A 17,904-nucleotide genomic window follows, 5' to 3' on the forward strand; every position below is an offset into this window, starting at 1 on the left:
CCAATTTTACTAGTAATGTGTGAAATGAGCTGTCATGCATGCTACAGGGAAATGTCAGATGTTAAAAGAAAGACATCTATATAGTTAGTACATATAATAAGCTCTCAATGAAGAGCTTTTTTATTTTAATATGAATTACCTCTGCACATCGACTTACGCCCATCATCTAATTATACATTCCTTGTTGCATAAAGAAGATCGTTTTAAGCAATACTTACTAAGTTTTTATGAGTTGTAATCGCTATATGATTTCTTATGTATATGATTTATCTATATGATTTCTTTTCGTCTGTTTGTTTTGTATCTCATTATTAGTTATATTTTTGTGATTATTTATTTTATTTATTTACATTTCACGACATTACAGTGCAAAAGCGCCGTGAGAATTTCATAATAATATAAAAACGCAGACTTAAGAAACATAAATACAAATTAGGTAAATAACTTAACTATATATACTCAGACAAAGAGTAAACAATATCAAAACATTTCACACATCATTCATTATCTCGCACTCACTCACAAACAGATCACACTCTGGTGCTGATGCAAGGAGTGCATTAAGCAAGTGCAAGACACGAAGGAGTAGCGAGTGTGTGCGCGACACATTGCGCGACGCCGACACGGCCAACAGCTGAAATTCCTTAAAAAAATAATATCCGTAACCGAAATTATCCGAAACTAACGGATAATCCGAAATAATCGGAATACCGCACGCGTTCGAAGTGCCGCCAGGAGCCGATAATTAATAGGGAGAACATTGCACTCTATGAAAAAGATGATGAAGTTGATTTTTAATTGTTGTGAAATGTACTCGTCTATTCATTCGATCCGTATCCGTAACCGTATCCGTAATTTCATATCCATAACATCCCTGATTACAAGTCATTCATACAGACTAAGAAACGTCATGGTAGGCACTTAGTACCAAGTTTCTTAAGTGGGCGTAATTACTAGGCAGGTTTTGGGGAATGAAAGCGCACCGTCTGAAGATCGTCTGGAATTGACTTTTGCCACCTAATCATATTTGGCGCCGAGCCTTTATGTCGAAAGTTAAATATCACATATTCGCTATCAGAATGAACCAATCAACTTATAGGTTTTTTGTTAGCCGTCAATAAAGTTGCTGCCCATAATAGGGAATGGTGTTACAAAAATAGGAATAAAATGCTCAGTGAAACAAGTGTAACACAGTAACCGGTATAGCCAGTGTCATTTTTCACGATATTCAATAGATAGTCTACAAAACATTTACAGGATTCCACCAATAGGTTGTTAGAAATTTTGAATTATTTTTTTTGAATTTGAATTTGAATATCAGTTATCGGTTTTCTGTTAAAAAATCTTGTTTAACATCAAGTCATTAATATTCAACAGTTAATTGATCACTTTTATTTATTTTTACCGACTTCAAAAAAGGAGGAGGTTCTCAATTCGACCGTATATTTTTTTGTCAGCATAATTTCGAACTCATTCACTTCTAATCATGCCATAACAACTGAAATTGTGAAGGCCGTTAAGCCGAAGCAAGAAAGCGGTGTTCGCGTAGACTCAAGGTTGGTTACTATCCAGAAACATTGGCATTAAGGGCTTGGTGGAATGGACTTTATGCCGTATAGAATGATAAATAATGTATAGTATACGACCGACGATCTGGTGAAGGTCGCGGGAAGCCGCTGGATGCGGGCAGCGCAGGACCGATCGTCGTGGAGATCCTTGGGGGAGGCCTATGCCCAGCAGTGGGCGTCGTACGGCTGATGACGATGTATAGTATACATAGTATTTACCCTCTCGTAGCTGAGTTTGTCTCTGTCCCGGTCTACTGGAAGCTATTTGTTTGAAATAAGCTGAACCGTTTGTATGGCTTGTATGTAAACAACCACTCTTTATGTTCTAGTTTCTGTGTAAAATGTTAAATAAATAAATAATAAACTTCTGCCATATAATTATGTGGCAAATCAGTTTTATGACATTGCTAATATACCTTTATAAGTTGATATTGAAAAATAATGAAAAATAAGGTAGTAAAAACGTAAAAATATGATTAGTATATTTCTTTTTTTCTTGTTATGTATTTCTGTTTTATCGTTACAAATCTTCATTTATTTATTTATTCACATTAAATTACAAAAACAACAACACGAGCTAATTAGAAATAGAAAACCTCCTCCAGCGCGCCACACTGAGGCAGAGCGCCCAAAACGCTGGCAGCATTTCCCCCTCTGAACAAAAAAAAAATAGTCTAAATAAAATACCAGGAATCATTGTAAATTTCATTCTGCATATTAGAGGTAAGTATAATGCATTCATGTTGTATACCGACGCAATGACATTGATTTCCTAATGTTTATTTTTTTTCAATTCAAATATTTCTTTGGTCAAATCAAATATACTTTGATTCACTTAACTCAATTTCAAAATACAGACACAACACATGGATACTGGGCGGCCTACCGCGACTTGGATGTTGATATGATGTATCTAATAATGCAATAAGGGCATGATACTATTGTAAACAGATTTGTAACTGGTTTCATTGAACTGTCAGTTACCTGTCTAATACAGGCGAAATAGGTCATCTCTCATCAAAAGCAAGCTGTATATTACAAATTCTTCTCTCGTGTGGGTTGTGAGGTGGATTACCAACCTCATCAACCCTGGTGTCAGGGTAACTATTGAGCCGCCAAAGGCCCTTGACATGACTCATGTAACGACTACTTACTTACATCAGTAAGTAGTAACCGGAACCAATGGTTAACGTGGCTTCTGAAGCACGGATCTACTTACTTTCGGACATAAGTATTTTTTGTGATATTTCCGCATCGGAATTCGAACCCGGGACTTCCGGATCCTGAGTCTAACGCTCAAAAACTGAATCACGGAGGTCGTTTATATATTAAAAATATACATAACACCATCTGTTAACAGACCTATACTTTGCAAATGAAGATATTCTGTTCCTGATTATTCTGAATCCAATAACTTGAAGTGTGACCCACTAGTATGCAAATACTAGTGCGTATATTGGAGCGGAGCTCGTACAACCCTCGATCTCATTTGAAGTGGGTTTTGTCAATTGGTCGCAAATTCGCAATACAATAATAAAACAACAAACATACACACATACAGGCTTACGCGTGTAAGCCCATCTAGGATAAGCAGGCTACAACACAGAACTTACTACAATCTCGGTGTTATCATAAGGTAGACATGGTGAACTTACTTTCTATCTTCACAGATAGAATCCTATCCTATGATTGGCCAGAATTTCAATGAATTTTCAGCAGTTACCTACCAATCACAGGATAGGACGTATAAAGTCAATATAGAACTGAGTTACACAATTAGCTCTCTATTTGATTGTAAAAAGTCGCACTTTAGAAAACTATATTATTTTCTAAAAATAACTTCAGCAATTTGCACTCCACCCTGTGGAGTGAGTTCAGTCTTTTTATAATGTATGTAGAAAATAGAGGAAGGGGAAGACCAAGAAAAGCTTACATGGAACAGATCAAAGAGCAGGTGAACGTCGTGTTTTATAAGGAAGTAAAAAGGAATTGGCCTTTGATAGACAAGAATGGAGAATGCTACACCGATAAGAACGTGGCTTTTAAATTAGTGATGATGATGTACATTATGTAGACACGTTCCTCTACACAAGCGCACGTTAATGTGCTGAAAACTATAGCCTAGGTCACAAAGATATCCCTTAAGTTGCTTTTAGAGAATCACATAGGTACTTAGCTAGTTACTTTTGTTGTGTTGTTGAAGTGTTTTGTTTTATTGACATTTCATCAGTGCTGTATTGAATGTGTATTCCTTGTCACAAAGGCGCACACCCGTAATGATTACACATTGAATTGTTATTTCTTGGTGGTTCATTATTTACTTGTCAAGATAGTATATCTTGTCCTGAGCAGTCAAATTGTCAACCTAGATCAATTTTAGCTGTTCACGCAACATCAACATTAATCTTCTTCTTCTTCTATCATCAACCGTGGTGTCAGGGTTACTTGAGCCGCCAAAGGCCCCTGACATGACTCATATAACGACTACGTACTTACATCAGTAAGTAGTAACCGGGACCAACGGCTTATCGTGCCTTCCGAAGCACGGATCATCTTACTTTCGGACAATGAGGTGATCAGCCTGTAATGTCCTAATCAAACTAGGGACCACAAAGTAATTTTTGTGATATGTCCCCACCGGGAATCGAACCCAGGATCTCCGGATCGTGATCCCAACGCTCAACCACTGGACCACGTAGGCCGTTATCAACATTAATTAAATGTCAATTCAGAAGTGTCTAATGTATACACAGACTGACTTATTCGGCTTATATGATTTGATTTTACCAAATACGGTTGTAGGTATGATATTTGTTTTCGGGCTTTACATACGAATTTATGTGAAAATTTTCTCACTTCCAAGGAAAATCACGCCGGAACTTCCGTAGTTATAATAAAAAAGAATTTCAAAAGGCGCCCTTTTAGATTATTTTTATGTTCTCGGAAATATGGAAATAGAACATTTAGGTAATATTATATTTCTTTTCTGAACGTACGTGCGTGTATGAAACGAGCATGTGGGCCGAGAATTGAAGCACATGAGAATCACCATACTTACTCCCGAGGAAAATTTATTTTGAAAGGAAGAATAAAATCACAGTCACATAAACCACAGCGCAAAAAACACGATTGTCTTTCATTAGGTACACAACGGTGTAACGACATCACATTAATTAATTTTTGAATTTGTCCAAAAGCCTTCTCAAGCCAGTCTCATCACAATATGGATCTGCTTCACAGATTATATGTTTTTTTTTTTTCATCCTTTGAGCATTTAGTAACCCTCTTTTATACTAATCATAAATACTTAATGCTGTTTATGTTCAGTTTCGTCTAACATTCTATGTCATAAAGTTTTTTGAAGTGTGATGCCAACACAAATAAACAACTCTGTTAAACTGGCCAAAAGCAATTAAGACGAATAATAAAATAAACAGATTTTTCGCTTCAACAAAACATCAAAACTTTAAAAAAGAAATATATTATATCTAGCCTTGAAAAGAAAACCTTGTCCATTCGTATCATAGACTTACCTTTTCTGGTAGGTAAAACAACATTTTCTTCATTCCTCGTTTACCAACTTTTACCTATTGATTTTTTTATGTGATCCGCATTACTTTCAAACTTCTTATTTCAGTCATAACTTTGTCTGTAATTTGGATTTGAAAAAAGTTATTGCCTGTACAGTTGATATCATTACCTGCTTAAACTAATAATGAAATAATACGACACATAATGATTTTTCAACTGCGCTAAAAAATTCATGAATTTTTATAAAGAATTTATCTTGATAATACCTAATGGAATATCCTAGAAATGATTATTTTTGTATCCTGAAAATTTAATTTTGTTAAAATGGACACTCAAAAAGATTAATTAAACAGTCATAAAAATCTATCTTGTTAACCTAATTTTTGTCATAATTAATATGATTAGACTTACCACTGATAGGAAATTCCTTATTACCACTGACACTACTACTACCTACCAAGGTAAGTACTTAATTAAACTTTCCGACACAGCAAGTCAAATCCTTGATCACTTTCACAAAGTCATATCCGAACTCTTTCAATCAATTAAAAAAGAAACAATTAAAAACAAAATATCACACACTTCAAAATGGCAGCGCAGTAAAAGTTCTAATTTAAACTGAAATTTGAACTTTGTTCGTGCGGTCGGGCGGCGCTCGTTCTAGGCGGCTGATTCGCACGAGAGCATAGATTCTACTCGCCCCAAGTTCCGTTGCGGCCCGGCATCGCATTTACGGGAATTCACTCTGCACAGATTTTTCCGCTTTTCAAGGACTAGTGCTGCGCCCAGCTCGCACTGACAGCCAAAGAAAAATGTACGCCTCCGTTCAAGAGTAAGAACAGTGATTGATACAAACGAATTCAAATCAAGTAGGTAGTAAGTTATATTCACGAAACGTATATTATGAACCAAAAATCATAAAGATACATACATTTAACATAAAATATCAATCAAGTTTAGTTTAATTAAGCTGGTAAAAAATGTAGATAGTATTAGTACGTATTAGTAAGTATGTAGTTATTTAACAAAACAACAGGCACCTGAACGTTCATTTACCATTGAAACGTGATGGGCTATTTAATTTGTAAACTATTCTTAGGAAATGACTTCTATTTTATTGAGTTGAGTCTACTTCACAAAGTTTAGGGAACTTTAACAATATTTTTAGCATGTTCTCCGGTTAACTAGACAAGTTTTTCCGATGTTGCCCGGGGGAGGAAAGTTGAAAATAGAGCCATATATCTCTTACCTGTTTATATAACACTTGTAATATTATATAATTTAGGTACTTTATCGGGCACGTCCAAACATAATTTTATGTTGAGGCGGTGAAAGTTCATAGTGACAATTCGTTTGTTTACTATCTCAAGTTTTACTTCCGTGCATTCAAAAACTAACTTTGACTTAATCGACTTTAAGATACATGGCATATAAACTGTCCTCCATAGAGGTTTATATTATTTATACCTATTATATATTACAAATAGGAATCTACAGACTAACTAAAAGCGGTATTGAATATTCATTATCACCCCTTAGTGTACATAATACATTCGGATTTAAAACAAATTAAAAAAGTGGTGTCGAAGAAATCCGGCGCCTGGTACGCGCGTGCACTTTAGAAATAGAAGTTCCTTCAAATAGTGAAGGTTTCCAAACAAATTACATTAAGTACGGTTCTAAATAATTTACCACTGATAGATTTCTCGAAGGTAAAAGTAAGGTTATTCGACTGTAGCTTCGACATGATTATGGCTTAGGAGATGGAATTAAGACACAGATAACTTGCTAGCATATCGTTTAATAAGATAAGGGTAATAAAGAGTTTATTATACTTACTTAAGTATTATTACAGCGAGTACATACCCGTTGTTACACTACACGAGTGTGTAGGAGAATTAAGCACAAATTCGGTACTTACAAATTCGATAGCGGGAGTGATTTGAGGGCGGGAATTTAAATGCTCCAATTTATTTGCAAGCGTTCACAATAAAAAATAATTTAAATCAACTTCAAAATCTGTGTAATACAAAGTGGGAAAAAATGTTTTATTTTATTTTATTTATTTATTTTTTTAATTTATTTATTTGATAAACTTTGAGTATACAGTTTTGACGCGCATAGTTTTTTATTGAATACCTACAACGTTATAGAATCAATATTCTGAAGTTGGCGTAACCAACAACTTTTTAAGCCTACAAACCGTGTAAATGCCTCAATATGGTTACTTAAAAACGGGTGGAAGCTGCATTTCAATTATCTTACTTGCATCAATTTGGAAAAAAATATTCCTTTTTTGAAGTCGATAAAAAACATGGCGATGCGATGACATGACAGTTTCATACAAACGCTTGATGATTGGGCACTCGACAGTTTTCGGATAAGTATTTTAAAAATTACAAAACCTTATTTATACCCCTTAAAATTTTAACGCATACATAAACTCACGCCTATTACCCACCGGGGTAAGCAGAACTATAGAATTCCATTTGCTTCGATCCTGAAACACTTCTCTAAAAAAAAAAGAAATAAATATAAGTAAATGTCTTAAAATATTAAACTTTCTAGAAAAAGCTTAATATGGTTGAAAAAAGCCGGTGAAGGGCGAGTCTGACTCGCGCTCCGAGGGTTCCTCACAAATTGCCATCGAGTCATTCTCAGACCCTGAATGCCAACCACCAACAAGGACCAGATTGCTCATCAAGACAAATCAAACAAGTCCGAATTCGGAGGTCGTGCGTTTTAATGTCGAATATACCTTATTTAAAAGAAGTTTGCAGATACAAAAAAGGGGTCAGCAGATTTTTAATATAATATCCACTGTCTCCCAATAAATGCTAAGGCCTATACCTATTTACCCATTTCAAATTCTGCGCATAGATGAGAATTATTAAAAATGGTCGAGTCACGGACCGATCCTAGCCATTATAGACATGAGTCACAAATGGCTTGCACATTGATGGAGCAAAATCCTTTTCTGTAACTTTAATGGACCTTTCTCGGGACTTAAATATTTCCCTTAATATTTCACTTTCGGAAAAGTCCAGTTTGTCATTTCATTAGTTATATTTAAAGAAACATTAAAATTATTGTTCATGTTGTTTTGTGCAACAATTTAATGGTCCATTAGTATAAAAAGACGCCTTTAAAATTTAATGAGCGTTTCTGCAACTGACTGTTAGAGTACCTATCTGATCCGTTACTTTTAGACAGGTTGTAACTAAAACTTTCTTGCTTAAGGACTCAAGTCCTCTACGACTACTTTGATGTTATACGCGTTACGTAAATAGCTCTTAAGGTCAAGGACAGTCTTGCAGCTCTATATTAAACACTTGCACAACTTGTCACATAATAGTGAATGTTTTATTTCACCTTGACGCTCATCTAAAGTTGGGTTCACGTATGTATCATTTTCCAGAAACCATCACCATGAAACATCACTAATACGCATCATAAATTGCTAGTGTGGACGCGTTCATGTTACGGTTTCCATGCGACGGTGAAACGATGCAATGACACGTTATGGAGACACCATGCACCACACTGATAAATAATATAATATATGGATCCAGCTTAAGATTCGATTCTCTGAAACGAGATTCTCAAGTGTGATTTAATATTTACCTACTTACTAGTCACTTTGCGTTCCTTTTGCTTAAATGTATGTAGTATATTTGCGTTAGATATTACGTCAAGAGTTTTTATTAAAAAGAACGAAATACTGTAGTAGTAATTCGTGCTCGTAATCTCTATTTAGGTAGCCGCATACTTGAGTGGGTAGACCAACAAATCGAAATAGACTTACTAGCGTAGGTATTTAGTATATAAATTTATGTATACAATCTCTATTGAAGTAGGCAGTTGGTTGTAAGAATAAAACCTGTAGACGTTACATGAATTTTGAAATAGATTATGATACACTTTATACTGACAGGTAACATAATGTTAGATAGGTATAGATATATTCGGTACAACGTGAAGTTTGTGTTTAGTCTAATCTTCTTCTTCTATCGTGTGGGTTGTGAAGTGGATTACCAACCTCATCAACCCTGGTGTCAGGGTTATTATTGAGCCGCCAAAGGCCCCTGACATGACTCATGTAACGACTACGTACTTACATCAGTAAGTAGTAACCGGGACTTACGGCTTAAAGTGCCTTCCGAAGCACGGATCATCTTACATTCGGATAATCAGGTAATCAGCCTGCAATGTCCTAACCAAACTAGGGATCATAAAGTCCTTTTTGTTATATTTTCCCGCCGGGATTCGAACCTGCGAGTCCTGGGACCTCCGGATCGTGAGCCTAATTCTCACCAATGAACCACGGAAGCCGTTAGTCTCATTAAAGTTACAAAAATGAAATTAGAAATTTTGGTAGTAACTTGCTAAATCGTCTATCAGTTATACAGGGTATATTAGTGACATTGTAACGAAAACTTTTAGGGATGAATCAAAGCATGATTCTGAGTTAGTATCAAGTGGAACTGAAATTTAAATTATAAAACACGAAATAGACTTGAATTTGCGACGGAAAATGCCACTTGATATTAACTCAAAATCAAGAGCTGAATTATCCGCATCAGTATTCGATACGATGCCATTTATCGATAATTATTCATTCAAATAGTAATAATATAATTATGATACTTACTCAATATTTTTTTGCAGTAAGCAACTTTTTTGTATTTTAAAATTATACGAATTACCTTCAGGTAACGTTCCAGGCAAGAGATACAGTCATGTTTTATATTTCAATAATAATGTTATAACGTAGTCGCCATTTCTTACCTTAAATAACACGAAAATGATTTCAGCCAGTTTCAGTTTTCTATTTGGAAAGATATCTCATTTTCTGATCTGTCTTAGAATTTAGATATACTATCTCATCTCGATGTACCATTGACGAACATCGGAACGTGTCTATAATAAAATCACACTGGAAAAGAATCTGTTTTCTTCGTATAACCTTTGTATAGTTTAGCAATGCGGATTAGATTTTAAAAGGACTTTGCGACTTATAAGGAAAATACAGCTACCCCTACTCTTACCACGCTTATTAACTCCAAGGTTTTAGAAACCATTTTATATTCTCCAAGAATATTCTTCCCAAGATAGGTACTTATAAAAACCGTGAAACTTAAGTTGCACATTTATGAATAATCCTATTCAAAGAAAAGGAATATTTTAGACTAGTAAGTATTTGTTTGTTTGTTGGAGAATGCATACTTAATAAATAATTTTAACATAACATAAATATATGTCCCACTGCTGGGCACAGGCCTCCCCTCAATCAACCGGAGGGGGTATGGAGCATACTCCACCACGCTGCTCCACTGCGGGTTGGTGGAGGTGTTTTTACGGCTAATAGCCGGGACCAACGGCTTAACGTGCCGTCCGAAGCACGGAATCATCTTACTTTTTCGGACAATCAGGTGATTCAAGCCTGAAAAGTCCTTACCAAACAAAGGACAGTCTCACAAAGTGATTTCGACAATGTCCCCATCGGGAATCGAACCCGGACCTCCAGATCGTGAGCCTAACGCTCTAACCACTAGACCACGGAGGCTGTTAATAATAATAATTTAAAAATAATTTTATATTTAATTTATTAGTTGCTCTACCCGCCTTCTTAGCGAGATTTAATGTACTTATGTTTTGTTAAAGTTTAGTATTTCCTTCAGTATTAGGATGAACGAGTAGGTTACTTAGCTAAGCGAGTCATAAATTATTGACCGCTTGGTACTCTCCACAAACACAACTAGTTTGATGAGAATATCTGCTTCTCTTATAAATAAATCTTTTAAGGTTTAAGAAAAGGAAGATTTTTGAGTTTGGCAAAGTTCAATCTCATTTTAGTGATCCGTGAAAGTGGCATGTGGAACACTCATCAATCACTCAACTGGACGCACGTCCATCCGCCTGTCACGAGCACTTTAAATGTAATCTTTTTAACTTAGAGACTGCTTGCTCTACTCAGCCAGTTTATCCGAACTCATATTATAAATTTATGCACTTTCATGTGATCGTCCGTAAGTAAAATGTTTCCGGTTGAGCCGATTGTCCTAGCTCGAACACCTCAACCAACCAACCACGGGGAACGTATAAAACTGATTTAAGTTATTATTATAGTAAATGCGAAACAGGGTGTTTGTTTGTTCTTTTCTAGAATCACGTCAACGCGGGGGGGTGAAAGAGGGGGGGGGGGTTTAATGTGCTCTCTAGCTGTGGATTTTTGCGCACGTATAGTTAGAGGAACGTGATAAGTACTACAAAGGACTAGCATTGTATTTCGAGAAAATCTCGAATTTGCCAATATGTAGTTATTTATTTCTGACTAGCTTTTGCCCGCGACTCCGTCCGCGTGGCGTGTTATAAAAGAAAGATCTTTGTGTGTGTGGGAGAAAGGTTAAAAAATGCTTAATTTTATTATTTTTAAATGAGGTTACAGTATAAGTAGCTCAGTTAAATAATGAATTGTTATTAATTTCTAGATTATTAGTTTATGATTTGGTTTGATATTTTAGGAAAATACGATCAGTTTCGAAAATTTAAACAAAATTTAAAAATTACAACAGAAATACGCCGTGAAAAATTCAATATTTGACACGACCATCAACGACGTCTGCCCTCACGCGTCTGCCGCGTTCCGGTTGCTCACTCGGGTATCTGCCCCCCCTCCGCGCCTCGCCACCGCTGTCGCCGCCCCACAAACGCCGCCGCGGCCGCGACGTTTCTTGGTTGCCACTACCGCGAGCTATAAATTTCAAGCCTCTAACTCACTTCCCGTTCCCAGGGAAATTTTTAACTTTGCATTCACTAAGGTATATAATATATGCATTTCAAATTTCAAGCATCTAACTTATGCAGTTTAGATTTTTTCATACAATTTTTTTTACCCGCCAATTCCCATTTTTCAAAATACAGCCATAACTAAAATTTGTATTTACTAAGGTATACATGCATGCTTTTATTCGTATATATAGAATTCGTATATATATATTTAGAAGATATTTCCGTCATACATGATTTCTATGTAACTTTAACCATTAAGGCTGCTCACGCGACGGAAGCTTAAAAAATGGAGTAACTTCTCCCGTTTTCCCAAAATTTCCCTTCACTACTCTGCTCCTATTGACTATAGCGTGATGAAAAGTATACTATAACCTGCCTAGGAGTATGAAGAATAATTGTACCAAGTTTCATTAAAATCCGTCCAGTAGTTTTTGTTTCTATAAGGAACATACAGACAGACAGACAAAAATTTTACTGATTGCATTTTTGGCATCATTATCGATTACTAATCACCCCCTGATAGTTATTTTGAAAATATATTTAATGTACAGAATTGACCTCTCTACAGATTTATTATAAGTATAGATAATATAAGCATGTGATAGCGTCGTGCACATTTTCAACTTTACCAACGAAGGTAATTTTTTTGCTATTTTTTAAATTACTTTTTTACCTAATCTACAAGGCTACAAGATGCCACTGCTGGGCAAAGGCCTCTCCTTCCTCTTTCCATGGTTCGCGCGTGCGTATTCCGGCCTGACCTTCCGGCAAGCGTCGAGTCGTCACGTCATTCCTCATCGTCGTCACTTTTTTATAAGTACCTATTTTCTCCAATTTTTTTTTATTTGACCTTCGGTATTGGCTGTGATGATTAATTTGACTTTATTTTTTGACAGAATTCAGCTAAAGTTACAAAATAGGCGTGCTGTATAATGTGTGTGGAACTGAATATCGAGAAGGACCCTTGTAATGTTGATGCGAAAAGTTACCTCATTGTGATGCTCTAGTGTCAAATACTTATTTGTACATAATGTGCCACTTGGATGAACCTTCAGTCAAGATGGAATTTATAATAGATAGGTGTTTTTTATTAACCCATAATAAATAATCTGTCTATGACAGCAATACGATCCATTACAGGTAAAATGTGTTATCTGTTCAGCATAAAACTACTAGTTTTGAAAAAGTATAAAAATGTATTGCGGATTATGTGATCTTCAATTATTTTTTATTGAAAAATATAGCAAACAAATTAGTGACGGTTTCACTGCACTACATTTTAGTCCAACGCGTTTTTTTTTTAATATAACTTACCTATTTCTTTTACGAAAAATGATGGAAAACTACAAAACAAAAATAACAAAATCAAAAAGTGATTAATAAGATTAATATTTATTATTTCAAAAAAATATAAGAGCATATAATAATAATAGAATTTGTCGTATAATCAGAAACATACGTAACTTCGTCACGTCCAACTAGGCGTTTAAGTGTTCTGAATCTGACCTGGTCCAAACGAACCCATTACACTAGCGGCACTGCCCCGTTGCACAGCCACTGACAGGCGTTGGACCAGGTAAGACGCAGACCTAGGGTCACCCCCTCTGACTCTGAATGTGATTAATTGACATATTACGTTCGATTTACCTGCTCAGATTAAAAAAACAGATAAAGTTCTCTACTTACCTTATTTTCAGTAAGGAGAACTCACACTTGGCAATTCCTGGCCTCTTTTGTTTCAGGCTCATCACAAATCATAATGTAAGCAGCTTACTCGATGTCGCCATCCCGCACGGCAATGTATTTTGTAAGTACTTCACGTCTGATGGGATTTAAATTAATTTGGGCTGGAACAATAGGCTTATTTTTACAATGACTCCTAAACACGGGAGATTTTTATTAAATATTTAAAACATTTTATTAATTAGTCATGCTAGACTGGAATTGAATAAAGAACGCATCTCCTCGTTTTATCCAGATTATGTCCCATATGTAACATGAATCATTATTATGGACGGTGATAGGTTGATCACCTGCATCATTTCCATCAAGCCTCTAAGTCAAAAATGGCTGCAAATTGCCTAATATTCTTTGCGGCTCTGCCCACCCCTTTAGGTGATTATAATGTAAGTAACCTCATAGATATTGTCTACGTCAGTTTTTTTTCTCGACATGCTTTTACCAGCCACGTGCTGCCCACACATCGCGCATCTCACCAATAGTGTTAATTTATCGCGTAGCATTCGGCATATAGTGACATGTTATGGCTACAGTTGAAGGTACACTTGAAGGTACAATGAAGGTACACTTGCAGATTCCAGCCTCTCGGATATGTATCAGCGCTTAATCATACTTATTTCGCATGTGAGGTGTCCCGAAATGCGAACGGTTTGGAGTTTAGATTTGAAACTGATGACATTTCAGATTACGCCACCTTTTTGATTCGATTTCCTATCGGATATTATATGCTTCATTCGAATGAAGTTTCTGCCATTTATTGATAAAATTACCTTAGGAGGCGCAGGTATATGAATATAAATTCGTGACAACAAACACTTCAGGACCCCAATACTGACGCCGCCGGCGTGGTTGATGATTTCCCTCTTTTAGTGCTTATCGCTAGGGTCGATTAATTCTTTCAAATATGATCACCTCAAACGGTGCCCTGAGCCGAGGTTCGTACACAACTGGGCACCCTCAGGCCTGTTGTCTTACATTTTGTACCGGGTCCTCAGAGAAAGTCCTCAGTGCTCTCCATTTGTCCGGCCAAGTAGTTAATGCCATCTGCGGCAATTCTACAATTAGTCAAGGCAAAAAAAAGTATATACATTAACGAATGAGTATATTTACGTCTTAAGCAGCATGTACCTACAGTCTGTTGTTGTACTTATTTATATTCTGCGTGTTTCTCCAATAACTACTCACCTCATAGTGGAATTATCACTTATGTAACAGTTACTCTCTTGTCGGTGTAGCATTCTCCATTTTTGCCTATGTCTATGCCAATTCTTTCACTTTCTTTTAAGACACGACGTTCGCTTTCTCTTTAATCAGTTATTTAAGCTTTTCTTGGTCTTCCCCTTCCTCTCTTTCCTTGTAGCTTCCCTTTTATGATGTTTTTAATAAATTCGTCGTGTCTTATTAAGTGACTAATTATTTTGCCTCTTCATAGTAGAGTGTAGTGAATTCAAAATAAAAAACGACTTAAATCAATTTTTCAAAATTATTGGAGATCCTAACTTCTGTTCAATATTCTATAACTTGTTCATGCCCTTAAATAATGAAAATTGCATTGCTCAACCATGGACGACGATACGACTCACCACCTATCACGTTAGTCTAATAGAAAGCTTGGTGAATTGTGGTTACATAATTTCATCTTGCGATGGATGTACTTATGAAATAATTAGCAAACATTCTATCCATCTACGGACAACCAGACGTCGGCATCATATACCACGAATCCTTTTTGATGTGAACACCAAGGACTGGAACTGTATGCCGTCGTCTGTTTTTCCGACTCCTTATAATCTAGGAGTCTTCAAGGCTAGAGTGAATCGGCATTTGCTAGGTACGCGTGATCCACCCTAGATCACATCGTCACTTCCCATTAGGTGAGATTGCGGTAAAAAAGCCTATTTCATAAAAAAAACAAAGTCTTGGAATCGAGTTGTTAAGCTTGTGAATGATATCGAGTGATTATGATCGTACTCCTGGACCGGTTACTATTACAAGCATTCAGCTCTGAATCGCTAGATAAATAACCTTCGGCTATATTCGGCATAAAAAAAGAAAAAAATGTGCCTAACGTAAACTTTGACAAGTCAACGTGCTTACTTGACGGGAATATTATGTATTATCACGTTCGATGGCATATGAAATTTACCATTAAGTACCTGTCTTGAAGCGGCGTCGCAACGTGTTGGGTAATAGGTATTACTATCTCCAAAGTCAAAGTAGATGCACACCATATGGTAAACAGTTGTTATAAATATTATTATAGTACCACATATGGACCCGGGAGGATAGCAAAAACAAGAAAAAAATAACAAGAATCTAAATTAAGCCAGAAATACAAAAAAAAAATAAGTACTTAACAAACAAAATTAATCAAAAAAATAACTATGAAAATCTTAAAAACTATATACCTAACAAAATCTATTTATCATATAAGAAAAACTCTTGCAGTGTGTAAAAACTTTTCTCAATTAGGAATTTTCTTAAGTTAATTTTAAACTATTTTATATTTAAATCCTTTTATATTTAAATTCTCCTCCAGTTGAATAAAAGAAGGTAAATATCCAATAGTATAATGCTTTAAATAAGCCGTTTGAGTTACTTAAAAAATAATAATGAAAATAAGAACTTTATTGCTTTACTCAGATGAAAAAGAACGGGAAAAATTGTTACAGATGACAATAATTCTAGATAAAGTTAACCACTAGAATGCCTTAATATACCTGTGTTGACGTTCGCTTCGTAACCCTGTGGTTGTTTCCACCTAGCACTTCCCTAGACTGGTACATGGTTTATCTGTACACAAGAAGACTATGCATGTATTAAATTAGTATATTACAAACATTATGTCACGCTTGTATTCGGAGGAAAGAGCCACAAATCATTAATAAGACGAAAAGCCGCGTCGACATTTCTCATATTCGTTAGAGCTATGATAATGAATAATAATGAGCCGCATGTTGAGATCGCCAATATGATTCATAATACCGGCAAAACTTGTGTTATCGTCACCTACTGAAAAATAACACCTCCGCATTTCAACATACATACATACATAAATTCACGCCCGTAATCCCTAATGGAGTGGGCAGAGCCACAAGCCAAAGACAACTTGCAGCCACTGTTGATACAATGTCGTAAGCTGGATATGATGAACCTTCGCATTTCAAATTTATCTTAAATTCTTAACATATACGTACATAACATAAACAGCCTATATAGTCGTAAGACCGAATGTTCTTTTAAAATCCAAAACCCATTGTTTAAGTATTGTGTCTGGAAATCTCGGCGTTAAGAGAATATACGTCCCACTGCTGGGCACAGGCCTCCCTCAATCAACCGGAGGGGGTATGGAGTATACTCCACCACGCTGCTCCAATGCGGGTTGGTGGAGGTGTTTTTCAATGCTTAAAACGAAACTTTAAATAACTTTAAAAATACATTCTAAATTACACTTAGAAAAAATTACTTATTAATAGCCATTAAAACTACAAACTAATTAAGTTGTTTGACTTATAACAAACTCAGCTAAAGGGAACGTAAAGTCAGTCAATTAAATATTTTTACCAACTCTGCCTTTCATCCCATTCCGATGGGAAACAAAGTTAAAAGAGTAGGTAACTCAAATACATCTGCCTAAGAACAGTGAAACATTTTCAATTAAGTGTTTTATGTAGAAAGAGGAAGAGTTGGCTTTTTGCTTCGGAAATTATAAACTAAAAATACAATTTTAAACCTACGCACGCGTTCCAAAAGTCCGGGCCTCCATAGGCCCGAGATATGAAAATGACATACAATTAAAAAAAACTTAGTCTTTATTACACATGGCTACATGATAAAACTAGGTACCGAAGTGGATCTTACCTCTGTATCTTCGGCAGATAATGAACGACTTCATATTATACGAATATTCTTAAAATACGGGAAATACCAAACATGAAAGCTGTGAATTGACATACTACTTAGAAATATTACAAACATTCGCCAATATGCCAAAGGTAAAATTGGTTTATACCAATTGGTTTAGGTATACCAATTTTACAAAAAAACTATCTTAATTAATATTATTTTGTTTTAGAAATATTGAAATGTATTTTACAAAATACCAATTTTTAAAATTATAAATGCTGACCACCTGAAAACTATACCTACTATTTCTAAAACGAATAAATTAATTATTATAGGAATTCGGTGGCGCAGCGGTAATCGCGCTCGGTCTGCGATTGTTGAAGTTAAGCAACCTTCGCAAAGGCCGGTCATAGGATGGGTGACCACA

At 35.7% G+C, this 17,904-nt stretch overlaps 1 protein-coding gene across 1 annotated transcript in view; it reads right to left on the reverse strand.

Annotated features, from left to right (window-relative positions):
- The window catches only part of LOC126369522 (RYamide receptor-like), a 69,349-nt gene extending 63,602 nt beyond the window's left edge, over positions 1-5,747 (reverse strand). Inside the window, exon 1 of the mRNA XM_050014001.1 lies at positions 5,511-5,747. The gene's annotated coding sequence lies outside the window, so the exon portion shown is untranslated. The remainder of the gene's footprint in view (positions 1-5,510) is intronic.
- Between the last annotated feature and the right edge of the window lie 12,157 nt (positions 5,748-17,904).

The sequence above is a fragment of the Pectinophora gossypiella genome, chromosome 9, assembly GCF_024362695.1.
Source record: "Pectinophora gossypiella chromosome 9, ilPecGoss1.1, whole genome shotgun sequence".
Classification (NCBI taxonomy): domain Eukaryota; kingdom Metazoa; phylum Arthropoda; class Insecta; order Lepidoptera; family Gelechiidae; genus Pectinophora; species Pectinophora gossypiella.